The following is a 16,089-nucleotide window of genomic DNA, read 5'->3' as shown; positions in this document are numbered from 1 at the left end:
CAAATACTTTTCTAATTCTACTCCAACAAAGGCAGTAGTTTGGAATAAACAGTTTGTGTTAAGGGGATATCTAATATTAGGAAACCTCCCAGTGGGTGGAACCAGTCCAGGATTTGAGGCACAGTCTAACTTTTAATTTTCAGACCGCAGTTCAGACCTCCCTGTTAGCCAGGCATCTTAATTAGCTTCTCAAAGGACTGCAGCATAGTTGGGAACTGAACCCAGGGGATTTTGTGAAAACAGGCTTAACTCCAGGGCGTAGAGAGATGCCGTATATTGTCAGGTGTCATCTCTAAGGATCACTTTAAAATTGAGTTCAACTAAGAATTTATCAAATATTTGAAGTCACTGGGGTATATAAATGAATATTTAACCACATTGTCCAGAGCTTAAGGACACATCTGCGTAGAAAGAGCAACGTAATTAAATATGTTCACTTTATCAGCATACATTTTGAACTTTGATATAAACTGTAAATACAGCTTGGAGGATCATGCCTGAATGTAAAGCATTTTCATTTTCAGTTGCTCACATGATTGACATTTAGCTCATGTAATCCTTTGTATGTGAAATAACATATATTTTGAGAATTTAACAGGGTAAAAGCACAGAGAAGCCTTGTTTAAGGATGTTAAATAAAAATTGTGTCTATTGTTCTAGCCAAGATTTATCTTGCAAATTTGGAGCACCTCTTTCTTTCAATCATTTTTTGTAAGTTTGAGTCTCCTACCCACTTAGTCATTATTATTATTTTTAATGATAATGGTTAGTCACTGATTCCTGTCTATTCCTTTATTCAGACCCTAGTGAAGGCCCTCATCCTTCTTGTTATGGGTAATAGCTCCTGCCAATTCTACTTCCTTCAGTGTCACCTCATCTTTTAATCCTGAAAGTTATTCTGGGCACTGGCTGCAAGGCCCCTCATTTCACATTACCCCTGTGTTGTAGGAATATGACTCTAGATCAAGGAAATCTTGTCATTTGCAACAACATGGATGAACCTATTGTATATTACCCTAAGTGAAATAAGCCAGACACAGAAAGATAATGCATAATCTCATTAATATGTGGAATCTAAAGTAGTCTAATTCATAGAAATAGAGTGGTAGAATGGTGATTGTTAGGAGCTGAAAAATAGAGGAAATGGGGTATTGTTGGTGAAAGAACTCAAACTTTTAGGTATAAGATAAATAAGTTTTGGAGACAATGTACATTATGATGGTTATAGTTATTAATAATGTATTTTATACTTGAAATTTACTAAGAAGATATTAAAATACTTTGATCATACAATGTGAGGTGACAGATGTTAATTATCTTGATTGTGGTAATCATTTCACAACTTCAACATCTATCAAAATAACACAGTATCACAAACTTTGTCAATTATACCTTTATAAAGCTGGAAAACATTTAAAAATTTCATTTTAAATTACTAAAAAATAAAAAAGATTTATATTTAACATCTGCTACAGTGGTTCTTAAAAAACTTCAGTGTACTCAAGGAACACCTGGATAACTTTGTAAAATACAGATTCTCAACTACCAACCATTAACAGGCTGGCAGTTGAGAATACTGGCAATATTAACAGATTCAATAAACAGGTCTATGGTGAGGGCCAGGAACCTGCGATCTAGATTATTTTGAATTGGGTGATCCCACTGACCCAAAACTTCTGTCTGAGTCCCAAGTCCCCTTCAGATGCTCCCTGCCTTATTTCTCAGCATTCCCTATCTGGTACTCTCCTCTAATCAAGCTGACATCCTCAGTGTTCCCCGTGGAAGCTATGCCCAGTCTTTCCTCCGGGCTTTACCTAAGGCTGCATGTAATTTCTGCCTATGTTGACTGCGTGTGGCAGAAGCAAAACTGAATTGTTCTTCTTTAGTTGATTCAGTTACTTATGATTAATACAGTAATAGTGCTTGTTGATTGTCTACCATGACATGGTAGACATATAAGGTTGAAGTGATACGTTTGTTTAGTAACATAAAATGGAAATGTTTTGCAATGTAAGGCACTACTCCCAAACATTAAAGAGGTTGGAAATTTGTGAAATAGAATTTTGTTCTCTGCTTAGACATTCTTTTCTGCTACTCACTCTTTACCTTCAATGAGCGTTCAATTCAAAATAAGTCAGAAGGAATTTATATTAAATAATTACAACAAATAAACAATTCTAGCTTCAGATTAATAGTCTCCTAGCTTCAGAATTTCTAGGTTCTCAAGACCTGTCTCAAGATCATCCTTGTTGTTTGTTTATTTATTTCCGTACTATGATCCAAGGTGAACTTTTCTTTTAAAACTTAAGCAGGCCTATGTGGAAATTAGTACTTTTAGAAAGAAGGACCAGACAGCTAAGAAACAATTGCTATACTTTTTTACTCTCTTAATCCTTAGTTTTTCACAACATGTACATCTGTTTTTATTTATTTATTTTACCTTTTAGCCACTCAGCCTACTTTGGATAAACAATTCCAACATTTACACTGGCTTGTTCTCAAGATGTGGTTTCTATTCTTTACACAAAAATGTCAAAATGTTTGGCCACTTTAGAATAAATATTTGTCGTGCATCATAAGAAAACAATAATGATCCATGACCTGGAAGACAATACCTAACTCGAAGCTACATATCACTGGATGAAAATGTGCCAAGTCCTAAAGACGTTTAGCACTGAGGGCCTTATGTTCTCCCAGCGAACTCTGAGAGATAGGCAGGACCTGTATCATGAGCACTTTAACCTGATAGCTGAAGAAAATGAGACTAAAGGAAGTTAGGAGTTTTGCCTTAGATCTGTGTGTCATAAATATTAAAGCAAATATGTAAACCCCATGCCTTCTAACCTCTGCTTCAAAGCTGTTTATATAGAAATGAGGCATCTCATTTTTCTCACCTTAATCATTGTAGGGTAGATGGCGCTGCTTTTATTTTCACTAAAAACAGAATCATCTCACAGGTTCCAAGAACAAACATTTTATTTACTTAGTAAATTCTGTATCTTACTTCCTTTCCTTAACTGAAAAGCAATCAGTAGACTGCAACATATGGAGCATAGAAATAGATTGTAAGAATGAAGCAAATCCTGGTTGTTATGGTATGTTTACATAAAATGCCTTAGGTAAGACAAATATTTGATAATAGGGAAGATCCACAGAGATATAAAATGACCGGTGATTCTGAGGAAAGCTGTGGTCTTATTTAGCTAGCTCCACCCTAGATATGAGATTCCAACATTTACTCTATTGTTCTCTCTGTGATGGGATTCCCTACCTCAGAAATACCTCTACCCCTTTACTCATAAATCAAATAGAGGGTGATTAAAGAGTGGGTGAAGGTATTTTAAAGGAGGGAAAGCATGTGATACACATATTTGGATAAAAAGACAAAGTGAATTGGGCCCTCTGCAAAAGGCTTAACTCTAGTGCAGTGCTGTCCTGTAGAAATTTCTGCAATGATGAAATATTCCGTATGTGTGCTGTCCAACACAGTTCTCATTAGCCATTTGTAGCTACTGAGTACCTGAAATGTGGCTAGTGTGACCGAGTAACTGAATTTTTGTGTTTAATTTTCATAAATTTAAATGTAAACTCAGTCACTCATGTCTTGAGGATACCATACAGATAGTGCAGCTCTAGAGGCCTCAGGGAACGCTGTGGCATTAGGGAACTTATCATAAGGCAGGACTGATCTTCAGTATTCCTGTAATATCAGCATAGCAGAGGATAAATGTAGAAGTGTCAAACTCACAAGAACGTTACCCCACAAGTTACTATAATATGGAAAGTTACCTTACAAGCTACTATAACATAGAACGTAAAATCACAAGTTATTGAAAGACATAAGCCAGAATGCCAACTTATTAAATAAAGGCAGTTGTTTTCACTGGCTTCGTATTAGAACCATCTGGGCTGATATAAAAAAGAATGCCAATGTCTGAATCCAACCTCTGGAAATTCTGATTTATTTATTCTGATTGAAGCGCATGCATTGTATATTTTAAAAACCTTCTGGGCCTGGTTTGGTGATGGGATTCAAGTGCTCAGTGGCATCAGCTTTGCTAGCTTGGTAAATCTACCTCAACCATTGGGATAGATCTGCCAAACATTTCTGAGGTTCACATTAGCTTGCTAGAACGCATCTCCCCTGGACAAATTATTAGGGCCTGGTGGTCTGGGAGCCGATTTGAGGCAAATCTCAGGTATTAAGATTTTAGGACATTAGCCTTCTCTAGATATCACCCAACCTTTTTCCCTAAAGCTTCAAACCCACTTTGGACCTTTCTGTCTGATCAGCGCTTGAATAAATGCTTCCAAAATTTGCCTTTGGGGTTCCTAATTTCTATACATTTCTCCCTGTCTTTTTGGCACCTCCCTTCATTTGGCAGGATCAGGCAGGCAGAACTGGATGGAGCCATTACTAAGAGTCTCTGCAATCTTTTTTCCACATTTAAAATGGTATAATAAATAATATAACTCAATTATTATGTGATTATTACTCCAACTAGCATATGGTGAAAAGTCAACACATGGTAGATCCTGTATCCTTTCTTCATCTTTACGTATGTAGAGTCAAATCTTGCCCTGGTCAAAGCATTTTTCTTTCTGTCTTATAGGACCCTGCATATTACGGAACTAATCCTTTGCATAATGATTTTACCACTGGCCTTTTGCTACACACCTCCTCATGGACTTACACTTTATTATTGGTTCATGTATTGATCTAATGATTTTATAAAGCAGTCTATAGCTCTTGGTAATGTACCTTTGCCAAAATCTTATATCTTAGATTTAAACTACAAATTGAATATAGATCTCTATGTCCCGCTCCAGGCAAAACCTAGAGAAAACTCTTTTATGCAGTCAACAAAAGAATAGGTGATTATGCGAGAAGAAGAAATATGATATAGTAATCTCTTCCTTTCACTGAAGTTTCTCCACAATGGTGGTGTCTATGATATCATTAGTCCTTGATTGGAAAACTAATTATCTGATCCTCCTATGTGTTTCCATTATATTTTCCCATATAGTCTTGTATACGTGACCATACTTTGGTGAGGAAAGATGTATCTGTTATCTAAGGTTTATTTGTGGAATATCTATAATATTCCAGCTCTGTGGGAAAGAGCTGAATCTACAAGGGTTAACAGGTTAGCTTTGATCCCTGCTTTAGGTGAACTGACCTTCAGTGCAGTGTTTTAGCTGTTTGGAGTTGCTGTAACAGAATACCACAGACAGGCAATCTATAAGGAAAATAAATTTGTTTCCCACATTCTGAAGTCCAGTATCAAGGTACCAGAATCTGGTAAGGCCGTCTTGCTACCTCATCTCATGGTATAAGGAAGAAAGGCAAGAGAATGTGGAGAGCAAGAAGGGGCCAAACTCACTTTTTCATAATAATAAACCCACTCTCATGAGAAAAAAACCTACTTCTGCAATAATGATGTCAAGCTATTCATGAGGGCTCTAATCATCTCTCATTAGGTCCCATCTCCCAAAACCACTGGGTCCATAAAGGATCGTTCTCATCTCATGGCTGGTGCTTCACCACGGTGTCTCTGGTAACATTAGTCTCAGTAACTTCTTGCTTATTTTCACTGACTTTGGAAAATATTACCCTCTGATAATCTAAGTTGGATAAAAAGCTAAGTTGGATAAAGGGAATAATGGAGAAGAAAAAATCACTTTTCTTCTCCAGTTTCTTCCTTTGAGGCAGAGGGAAGATGAAGGAGCTCTAGGGCATTCCTATGATCAGAACATAAGCTAAACCTCCAGGAGGATTTTTTCTTTGCTCTTTATCACCATATACATATACATATACACACATTTATATGAACTTCTTTAATTTTATCTCATCCTTTGAGGAGAAGGTAAATAAATCTGATTTATGTATAACTTTAATTCAATTTGGCCAAGTTTTGTTTTAATGGCAAGAGACTTGGAAAAACTTCTTTTTTATCTACATAATCCGAAAAATTTCCAAGCATGATATTTTAATTAAGCAAACTCAAAAATGGCTCTTCAGGTATTCTGAGCCATGTAAAAAATATTTGCATAACTTTAATGCCACCATTAGGAAAATGTATATCCTTTCCAAGAAAGTGTGTACCCCAGTTTCCCTGAACCTATTGCCTCTGTAGTTTGGATGAAGGGCTGAATGCTAACAGTAAGAGATATAAAACAAAGGATTAAGCCAGGTGAATCAGTCAATTTTCACACTGCTATAAAGATATACCTGACACTGATGTCAGGTCATTTAACTGAAGTGAAGTTTAATTAATTAAGAAAAAAGGTTTAATTGAGTCACAGTTCTGCATGGCTGGGGATGCCTCAAGAAACTTATAATCACAGCGGAAGATGAAGGGGAAGCAAGGCACATTTTACATGGCAGGAGGAGAAAGAGAGTACATAGGAAAAAACTATCACCTTCAAAACTATCAAATCTCATGAGAACTCCTTTACTATCATGAGAACAACATGGGGGAAACTGCCACCATGATATAATCACCTCCCACCAGGTCTCTCCCTTGACATACGGGAATTACAATTACAGATGAGATTTGATTGGGGACACAGAGCCAAACCATATCACCAGTCCACTGAGTAGAAACACTACTATTAAAACTATTATATGGAATGTATAAAATGAGGAAGGCATAATTATCAAAAATTTCTTTTTTGAAGTTATAAAATAACTTCACAGCAGTTGGGATTTTCCTTGCTCTGTATGTTTAAGATCACATTGTCTGTAAGAAAGACCGCTTGGGTGTGATCTACTTATTCTTGTTTCTACTTGAGCAAATTACATACCCTCTCTATGACTCAGTTTCCTCATCTGTAAAGTAAGGATGTAGCAGATGCTCTTGGTGTTCTGCCCCTATCACCTTGATCTAACTTAGAGATCATTTGCAGATAATGTCTTAAAGCTCAAAGTCTTCTGCTTTCCACATGGCAGCATTATCTGGCCACAGAGCTGTCTGTAGATATTGTTGTAGATATTGTCTTAAAGCTCAAAGTCTTCTGCTTTCTATCTGTTGGCGTTATCTAGCCGTGGAGCTGCACTGTGTCTAAATACAAGGCAGACTGGAGGTGCTGGGACATTAAGAACCAAGGAGCAATTCTCAAGCAATGAGTGCTGGGAGTTACTGGCTAGACCAAGCAACCACTCAGCCTTCTGAGGGCTTATGGCTAAGGGTGTCTGAGACTTAGCCCCAGTTGCTCACTGCAATAAGGCATTTGTTAACAAATGTCTCACTTTAATCCTACTTGGTGCTATCAGGGTCATCTTTCAAATAACATCCTGCCCCCAAGTTCTTGTCTCAGAGTCAACTTTTGGAGGAACACAACATAGACAGGGAATAAAAAAATGCCTTCATTTCATATTAAGTGTTGTAAAAATTAAATCCTGTAAAGCCCATAGAAGAGTGCCTCTTCTATGGTTAGCACTGAATGTTTTCAGGGTAGCAGTTGTTAGCTCTTTTGCAGCAATTAAAATTCATTTCCCAGATTATTTAATTCCTGTGTTAATAATAAGAAGCACTCGTGTGCTATCAAGAAAATGCAACACAAAGATTAAGGAATGAACAGAAAGTTCAGCCTACCAGTGAGCCATTTGCATTTACCTATGTAGAACACGAGATGAGAGAAGTCATGCCATGCCCTAACAATGGTGTTCCATAACAGTGAATATCACAATGCAATTGTAGAGCATTTGCTGCTTGTTGTAAAACTGTTTTTAATCAATGTATTTGTCTTCTCTACATGCAGTATATCAGACATCATTAAAATGTATTTTTGATAGCAGATTGCTTTTTAGTTTATTCATTGCAGTAGAGCATTAATATTTAATTTGTGTGATGCATAGCATATGATTTCTGTTTCCAATATATTTCTATGAATTTTTTTTCAGAATTCTCCATGAGTACAGAATTCATAGATGTATGGATGAATACATTTAATTAATTTCTCTATGAATACATACAGATATTAATATATGTTAGCAGCATGTTAGTACCTTTTTCATGATTAGTAGATTACAGGATAGCCAACTAATTAGTATCCAACACTAATTAGTAGAGTGTGGAATTTCCTATTGGTTTCCACTGAGCAGAATACTGTATTTACGTGAACAAACAATGCTTTCCTTACAAAGTCACTTTAAAGTCTTTTAAATAAACATGTTGTTACATATATATTTTTTCAAAATAATGTTATTCTAGAAATTCTGATGCATTAGATACCCGTGCAAACATAATAGCAATTCTAATACAATAACACTGATTTATACAAGTGCTGTCAATATAACCCAATTCCAACATACTGTGATTCTAGATTATGGAAAAACAGTGCTTGGAAGCACAATTCAGATGGCCTCCATTTTAGGGGCTTCTTTCCAATATGTGAGCATATATCTTCATGATATTAAACAAATAGTTATTAGCAAATACATACTAAGGAGATGTGAATTGCTGATTCTTGCAGATTCAACATTTTCATATCTGGGGTTGGTTAACTCTAAGCACAATATGTAAGAAGAAACTGATATAAAGTAAATATTACTGTTTATTATTATATACTTAAAAACTAATTTATAAAATGAATGCAAGAAATTGTGAATCACTGAACCAGAGATCTGGCCCTTTTCTATCTGTGTTTGGCTAATTCTTAGCACAAGGGATAAGATGAACTTGACCTAAAATTACTGAAAAAATACAGTTCGACTCTTAGTTTTTATTATATATTATCACTATTGTAACAAGTGGAATACTAAAAGGCTAGAATAGAAACCTGCCATTATAGTTCAATATTTGTATTAGCTTATCAATTGGGATAGTTGATAAGCTAATCAATGTGGGAGGAAGATCTGTCCCTCTCCCCTGTCCTACCCATTAAACCCATTCATCTTGGAACTGCGTTGTCCTATTTACAGAGTCTATCGATTTTCCCTCACTTCAGCTGCAAGCTAAAGGGAAAATGACCTCATTCAGAGATGATTGCCAAGTGGTGTTAATTTGGACTGACTATATAAAAGTGGTACCTTATCTGTAAGGTTAGAAGTCTTCATGTTGAACTTTGGTGTGACAAAGGGGGGTATTATCTGAAATGTTATCACTTTATTGCAGCATATGGTAAACTGTTACTACATGAATTTCTTATCTTTGTTCAGAATATTTCAGCCTCCCCTACTGGATGAATTGGTGAGGAAGAAAATGTGTAACCAAATTCAATATTAGAAAACCAAACAACAAATTCATTAAACTAAATGACAACAAATAAGTAGTGCCTTGAGCAGTACCCAACAAACAGTAAGCCAACAATACATGGTTCATCTAAATAGCTATAGCAACTGTAGTGTTCCTGAGAGCATCACAACCCTGGGGCAGGTACTCCTTGTTACTGTAATTCTTTGGATTTCAGGTGTGTGATAAGTATTATTGCAGTAAAGCAAAATGTAGAAAATGCATTAACACAATGCAACAAAGAGGAGAAAGCCAAAGAGTCTTAATTGCTTGTATGTCTGATAGTTCATCTCTTTCCTATATGCAATGTACCCTCAGGACTAATTTAGAGAGAGTTGCAAATATACTTGCTCCCTTTAACTTAAAAACCTTTGAATAGTAAGTCAGTAAATGGACCTCCTGTTTCCCAATGATTCTCATAATAATGTTATTTCAATCAAATGACAAATGCTTGATGAGCAGTGCCTGTGTGCCAGGCACCATGCTACATGAATGAGGGATTCCAAAATATTTAAGACATTGTTTAATTTCCCAAGGACTTACAAAAGTCCCAGGAAAATAAACGCGGGATAAATAAGGGAGTTAAAACTACTTGGAAAACACACAAGTGTTTAGACCCAACTGATATCTCAAACAACTCAAATTTCCATTCTTACAAAGCACAGAGTTTTGACTAGGAATGAAAAAAGTAGGAGGGCAACAGAAAAATAGTTAAATGACTTATTTTTTGTGTAGGTATTACAAACCCGTAAAGCACTTAATCTTACATTTAGGAAACCAGTAAAACCCACTCTTGTTTCCAGATGCAATGTGATTTTATTTTTAAGAGACAGGGTCACTTTATGTTGCCCAGGCTGGAGTGCAGTGACTATTCACAGGCATGATCATAGCTCATGGTGTCCTTGAACCCCTGGACTCAAGCAATCCTCCCACCCTCTGGTTCCAGCTTCCCAAATAGCTGGGACTACAGGTGTACACCACCAGCCTAGCTGTATATTTATTTATAACATTTTCCTATAAGGCTTTAAACAGTTTCAAAAATACTATATACATTGTTCCAAAGTGGTCATGAGGAGGATTTTCACAAAGCTCCCCATTTCAATTACTAATACTTCTTTGGTTCATTTGATACAACTCTACAAAGATAAATAGAGAATGATTGATTTATCTAATCAAAGATTACAGCCCAGAAATGAAGCTCTTTCCTCTCTCTGTAGTATCGTTTTCAAAACAATCATTATTTAAATATGCAACTATATTTTTATTAAAATATGAAAATACAAATCCATTGCAAGTCCAGTAAACTTAGGACAAATATTTCCACAGATAAACTTTAAGGAATGTTGACAAAATCCAAACTTCCAAATTCCAATTTAATTTGGTAGTCTTTTACTTTGTATGCTGAAATGTATGAATGTTCTAATGATTAAGTTTTTTAAATTTAAAAATCACTCCTATTTCTGTAAATTTAAATTGTTTAAGACCTTTGGAAGCACTAGCAATGTGCACAGCCTTTTGACATTAAGTTTGGGGGAAGAATAAGACAAATGTATTAGATGACTCAATAATAAAGCACCGTATCTCTGTAGTTCCTTGGAGTTCATGGTGCACATTCACCTTTAGTCCAAAGCGGTGAGCAGTGGTGGCCCCAATAGTTCCTAAAGAGGCAGCGCTGGAATTGCAGGCAAGAGCCAATCAGGGTATCCAGGGCAGTTGGCAGCAGTGTTACATGCTGTCCTGGCCAGAAAAGAATTCGAGTTTTGTGACTGCTGGATTCTAAAAGGGGTAATGATGTAACCTGAGAAGGATGTAAGGTAACATGCATTTTAATTCACAGATGGAGAGTTTTAGATAACAGCTACATGTTTCCTACAGTGTGAAGCACTTTACTTGGAGTATATGCTATCTGCCTAATATGTGGAGCAGTATTGTATTAAGTATAAATAAACTCAAGACTTGTTTGTTGTTTTTCAAGAGGTTAGTTGTAACTATCATCTGAAAAAACAAGAGGAGCATAATATTTGGATTATCCTTTGTAAATACAAACTGCCCTTCTATATAACTCCAGTTGGTCTTAAAACTTATTTTAATCAGTATATGAGTTTGTTCATGTCTACATCAACAATATCACCTAAAACAAGGGAATTTTTAAAGCAAGACTATCTTTTAGAAAACAGAAAATCAAGCATACTTAGTTTCTGGAACTATGTATTTCACAGTTAATTGTCTTAATTATCCAAATATGAGTGATCAATGAGTTAGATCTGTGAAGGCTACACAAATATAAAGGCAGTGCCTTCCCTCAAGAAATTTAGTATTGATAACATATAATTTTATTTTGCAAAATACTTTGAGGAAAAATGGCTAAAATTTTACTCTGCCTAAATAGACTAAGTAGAGTACATCTCTAAAAGATAACTTAAGAACTATCTTCCCTATTCAACTCCAGTTTTTACTAAAATGACAGCCAGATAAGCATAAATATCCTATCAGCTTTCCAAGAGAATGGTTGAATACATTATTTTGTTTTCATATTGTCAATTAAGACCTATACAAACAAGAGGAACACATTTTTGGGGGAGAAACTTTGGAGGTTAATCTAGACGATGCTAATATTGTAAAGTCTAAAATAGGATTTTTATCATGAGAAGTCTTCCAACAAATTGTGATATCATTGACTATGCTCTCTGGCCTCTGAGGACCCTCATGATTTATTTCCACACATTTTGACTATTTTCTAGTGCACGCTTATCTCCTCAACCAAACAATAAAGTAAGTAGAGTCTTCAGATTTCACTGGGAACTAACCCAATGAATAAACACTTATTAATGAAGACATCGTATGTTATTCTGATTTTCTTTTTTTAGGTCCAAAATCTGAAATAATGATTGCGCATATGACTTTCCAGAGAGCCTTGCAATCAATTTTTTAAAAGCAAGAAACCTAACAGTTCAGCAACACAGCATCTGCCTACCATCTCCCTGTAGTATTTTTACTGCCATTATTTCACCACCAGCATTTACAGTGATTATAGGCTTAACAAATTCATTAAACTGTATTTAAAAAGTCTTTTCAGATTAAAAAAAATAATTTGTTGTTGTTTCAAACAACCTGCCTCTTCTTCACTTCATTCTTTTTTGTATCTACCAGATGCTGGTTATTATTTTTTTTTGATGAAAGTCTATAAATCATATAGATTTATTTTTTCCTCAGGTTTTTGTTTAAGCTTTCTTACTAATGTTTACAGAAGCATTAATCAAGGAATAAAGTTTGGGACCTTAGGGCTAGTGAAATATTTAATTTTCCTTCACATTCACTGATTATTTTAAATATGAAAAGAACTATCATGAAAAAAGCTTTACATAATTTATGAGCTGTCATTCATGATAAATACGTTTGCAGCAAAAATATGCTCAGAGTAAAAATGTGACTTTAGTTACAGAGTTATTTCTACATACAGGATTGTCTTCCTATTTAGGCACATGAGCCTATACTAAAGATACAGAAAGGAGGGTGAGCACCCATCCTGTTTCCCGAGATGGTCTTGTTAATGATGATTGTGTCCTGTCTCTTTAGTGCCCCCTTATACTCACAATGTGCTTTGCTTTGGAGGATAAATTTATGGTCACTCTGGAGATAAACCATATCAAAACTGTGTGAAAATAGTGTGATCAACAGCTGAAATACTTCAAAATAAAGATAAATTTTTCAAAAGACTCACAGAAAAGTTTGAGTTTCAGTGTTGAGCACTTTAATGTGTTAGTCAAGTTCCAAAAATTCAGCATTGAATACAGAATAATGAAAAGGCTCATTAATTGATTAAAATATCGTTGCTTTCAAGCCATTACTAACTTTCACATAGAGAGACTATGTTTTTAAAGTTTTTAAAGTTAAATCATTTTAGAAGAACTCCATTTAAGATGGATCATTTAGCCTGGGTGTGGTGGCTCACACCAGTAATCTCAGCACTTTGGGAAGCCAAGGTAGGCAAATTACGAGGTCAGGAGTTCCAGACCAGCCTGGCCAACGTGGTGAAACCCCATCTCTACTAAAGACACAAAAAATTAGCCAGGATGGTGCTGAGCGCCTGTAGTCCCAGCTACTCAGGAGGCTGAGGCAGGAGCATCACTTGAACTCGGGAGGCAGAGGTTGCAGTGAGCCGAGATTGCACCATTGCCTCCAGCCTGGGTGACAGGATGAATCATTTAGAAGGTCAAATTTAAACGATATTTGAAAAACTTTTAGATTTTCAGACTCTGACAAAATCACCAGTTGCATTAGAGTCTCAGAAAAATAAATGATATTTTTTCATCGTAAATGAAGATACTGTGTGTGTGTGTGTGTGTGTGTGTGTGTGTGTGTGTGTATGTGTGTGTGTGTTACAGACTGATTTGGACCACTTCTGAAGTTTACTTGTTCCCTTCTAAGGAAAATATTTACTATCACCCCTGTAATCCCAGCACTTTCAGAGGCTGAGGCAGGTGGATCACAAGGTCAGGGGTTTGAGACTGGCCTGGCCAACACAGTGAAACCCCATCTCTACTAAAAATAAAAAAAAGTTAGCCGGGCATGGTGGTGGGCACCTGTAATCCTAGCTACTTGGGAGGCTGAGGCAAGGAGAATCACTTGAACCTGGGAGGTGGAGGTTGCAGTGAGCCAAGATCACCACATTGCACTTCAGCCCAGGCAACAGTGCGAGACTCTTTCTCAAAAAAAAAAAAAAAAAAAAAAAAAAAAAATTTTGCTAAATGCATAAAACAAGATACAAAGTATTATAACGGAAATGAATTACACTGAAATGCAACTGTTAAAATATCAATATATATATTTCAAAGTTTGATAGAGTAATATATGAGCTTTTCATTAACTCATTAAATACTAGTAAGGAACAGATCTAATAGCAACAATAATTGCCAAGTAGCAATGAGTGTAAATGATATTTTGAGGTTGTCTACAATAGCTGTAATATGATCTGAAAAGTCACAGGACTGTCCATGTTACTCATGTTTGTTGATTACTTTCACAGTTGGAAGAAAGGCTCTACTTCAGTTAGTGAAAATAAAATTTTAATTCTTCCCAACCAAGTTCATGGGCTTTTTTTATTCTATCTTTATCATTACGACACCAAGGAAACCTAGAAGTCAAGCAAGTTTGTTATAGGTGCTCAATTAATTAATCAAATAATTACTCTTTCTTGTAATCAGGCTGCAAAACTACATTTCCGAAAACAAAAATCCGCTGAATGTTGTTTTTTTCCTTATCTAATAAAGGTCTTCAATGAAAATTTATCTCAGTTCATTATGTGAGTGAAAGTAGTCAAATTAAATGTAGTATAGACGTTGAAGGTATTGAATGAAAACAAAGTGGGTGCTTTGTAGAATTTTTCTAAAAACCAAAACTGAAAAGTCTTGAAAACACAGACATGACATTTTATGTTAAGCATTATATCTCTTTATCCTTATCACTAATATTTTAAAGCCAAAATTTTTTCAGTTTTTCTTCATTTGCATTTTCTTATTTTAATTTTACAATGTAATGTATTAATTGACTGTTTATACTTTCTTTTTCAAAACATTGAATGAAATCCAGTAAAGGACACCAAATATGTACATGCACAGCAAGGCCCCTCAGCCATAGCAGCAGCACTTCCTGGAACAGACTACAAGTGGCAGATGAGTGGTAATTAAACACAGCTGCTGCCCAAGAGGTAAGGTAGAATCACAGATCATTAGAACCTAAAGGGACTGGAGAAGCCTTTTTGTCTAACCCTTCACTTTGCAAATGAGGAATCAGAGACAATGAGTAGTTAGAATATTGCTTTGGGCCAAGGGTAACCCTGGAGAAGTATGAATGATGTCTGATAGTTAATCTAACACTTCTTACCACTTCACAGGGTGAGTCTGCTTCCGTAGTCTGATTCTGTCCAAACATAGCTATTCAAACAAGGGGTTACGGTCAACTAGAAATACATTTTATTTATAGGTTTTTGCTTCCAAATATGCCAAGTTAGAAGATTTACATGGTTGATCACATCTCTAGAACAGAGGCCTTGAAAGAGTATCAAAAGATCAAGAATTTGTTTCGAATACTTTTCAAAATCTGATTTATCAGCTATGTTATTCTAACCAGTGAAAATTCAGTAAAACCATCCCTAATTTTATCTTAATTTTTAAAATGACCTTTTTTCTGATTATAAAATGAATCATATATGTTTGTTATAACAAAGACAGAAGAAGGAAATATTCAGCCACATCCCAAGATGTAATACTGGTAATATTTTAGCATATTTTTCTAGATATATATGTATGTATGAATATAGAACTATATACACACATTATATATTAAGATAATATTGCACATAAAATTTTATATCCTGCCTTTTCTCTTAGCATTATACTATGAGAATTTTCCCCACCGAATTAAAATTATTTCCAAAACATCGTTAATGTGAAAGTCTGTGCCTGAAGGTTATACTCCTTAACTGATAATCTTATTTAAGGGAATACATACAATATATTCCCTTAGGCAGTCACTGTAATAGTCTAAAAAGACAAAGTTTGGTCACAACCAAATGCCTAAGGGTATATAATGGTTAAGTAAATGATGTAGGTCTATAGAGCCATGATCACCTAGTTTTCATATTAATTTAAGAACGACACTAAAATCGTGTGTGTTGCCTGTAATTCTTAGCTTAAAATGATTGAAATATTTTAAACACTGACATATTTAAACTATTCGTGTAAGATTTTATAATCATTCTTTTAACAAAATACAGATTGAGCATTCCTAATCCAAACATCTGAAATTAAAACCTAAAATGCAACAAAAAATTAAATTAAATTAAATTAAATTT

General features: G+C 35.3%; 1 protein-coding gene and 1 long non-coding RNA gene across 2 annotated transcripts in view; one reads left to right on the top strand and one right to left on the bottom strand.

The window, feature by feature from the left end:
- SCIN (scinderin) overlaps positions 1-16,089 on the bottom strand; it is a 75,126-nt gene that overhangs the window by 32,282 nt on the left and 26,755 nt on the right. The gene's annotated exons all lie outside the window — the stretch shown is intronic.
- The window catches only part of LOC141580103 (uncharacterized), a 90,167-nt gene that overhangs the window by 68,693 nt on the left and 5,385 nt on the right, over positions 1-16,089 (top strand). Inside the window, exon 6 of the long non-coding RNA XR_012512138.1 lies at positions 14,826-14,943. This is a non-coding gene — a long non-coding RNA (uncharacterized LOC141580103). The remainder of the gene's footprint in view (positions 1-14,825; positions 14,944-16,089) is intronic.

This window comes from Saimiri boliviensis, chromosome 10, assembly GCF_048565385.1.
Source record: "Saimiri boliviensis isolate mSaiBol1 chromosome 10, mSaiBol1.pri, whole genome shotgun sequence".
NCBI lineage: Eukaryota > Metazoa > Chordata > Mammalia > Primates > Cebidae > Saimiri > Saimiri boliviensis.
The sequence above is the reverse complement of the archived record's forward strand: the minus strand, read 5'-3'. Positions and strand labels throughout refer to the sequence as shown.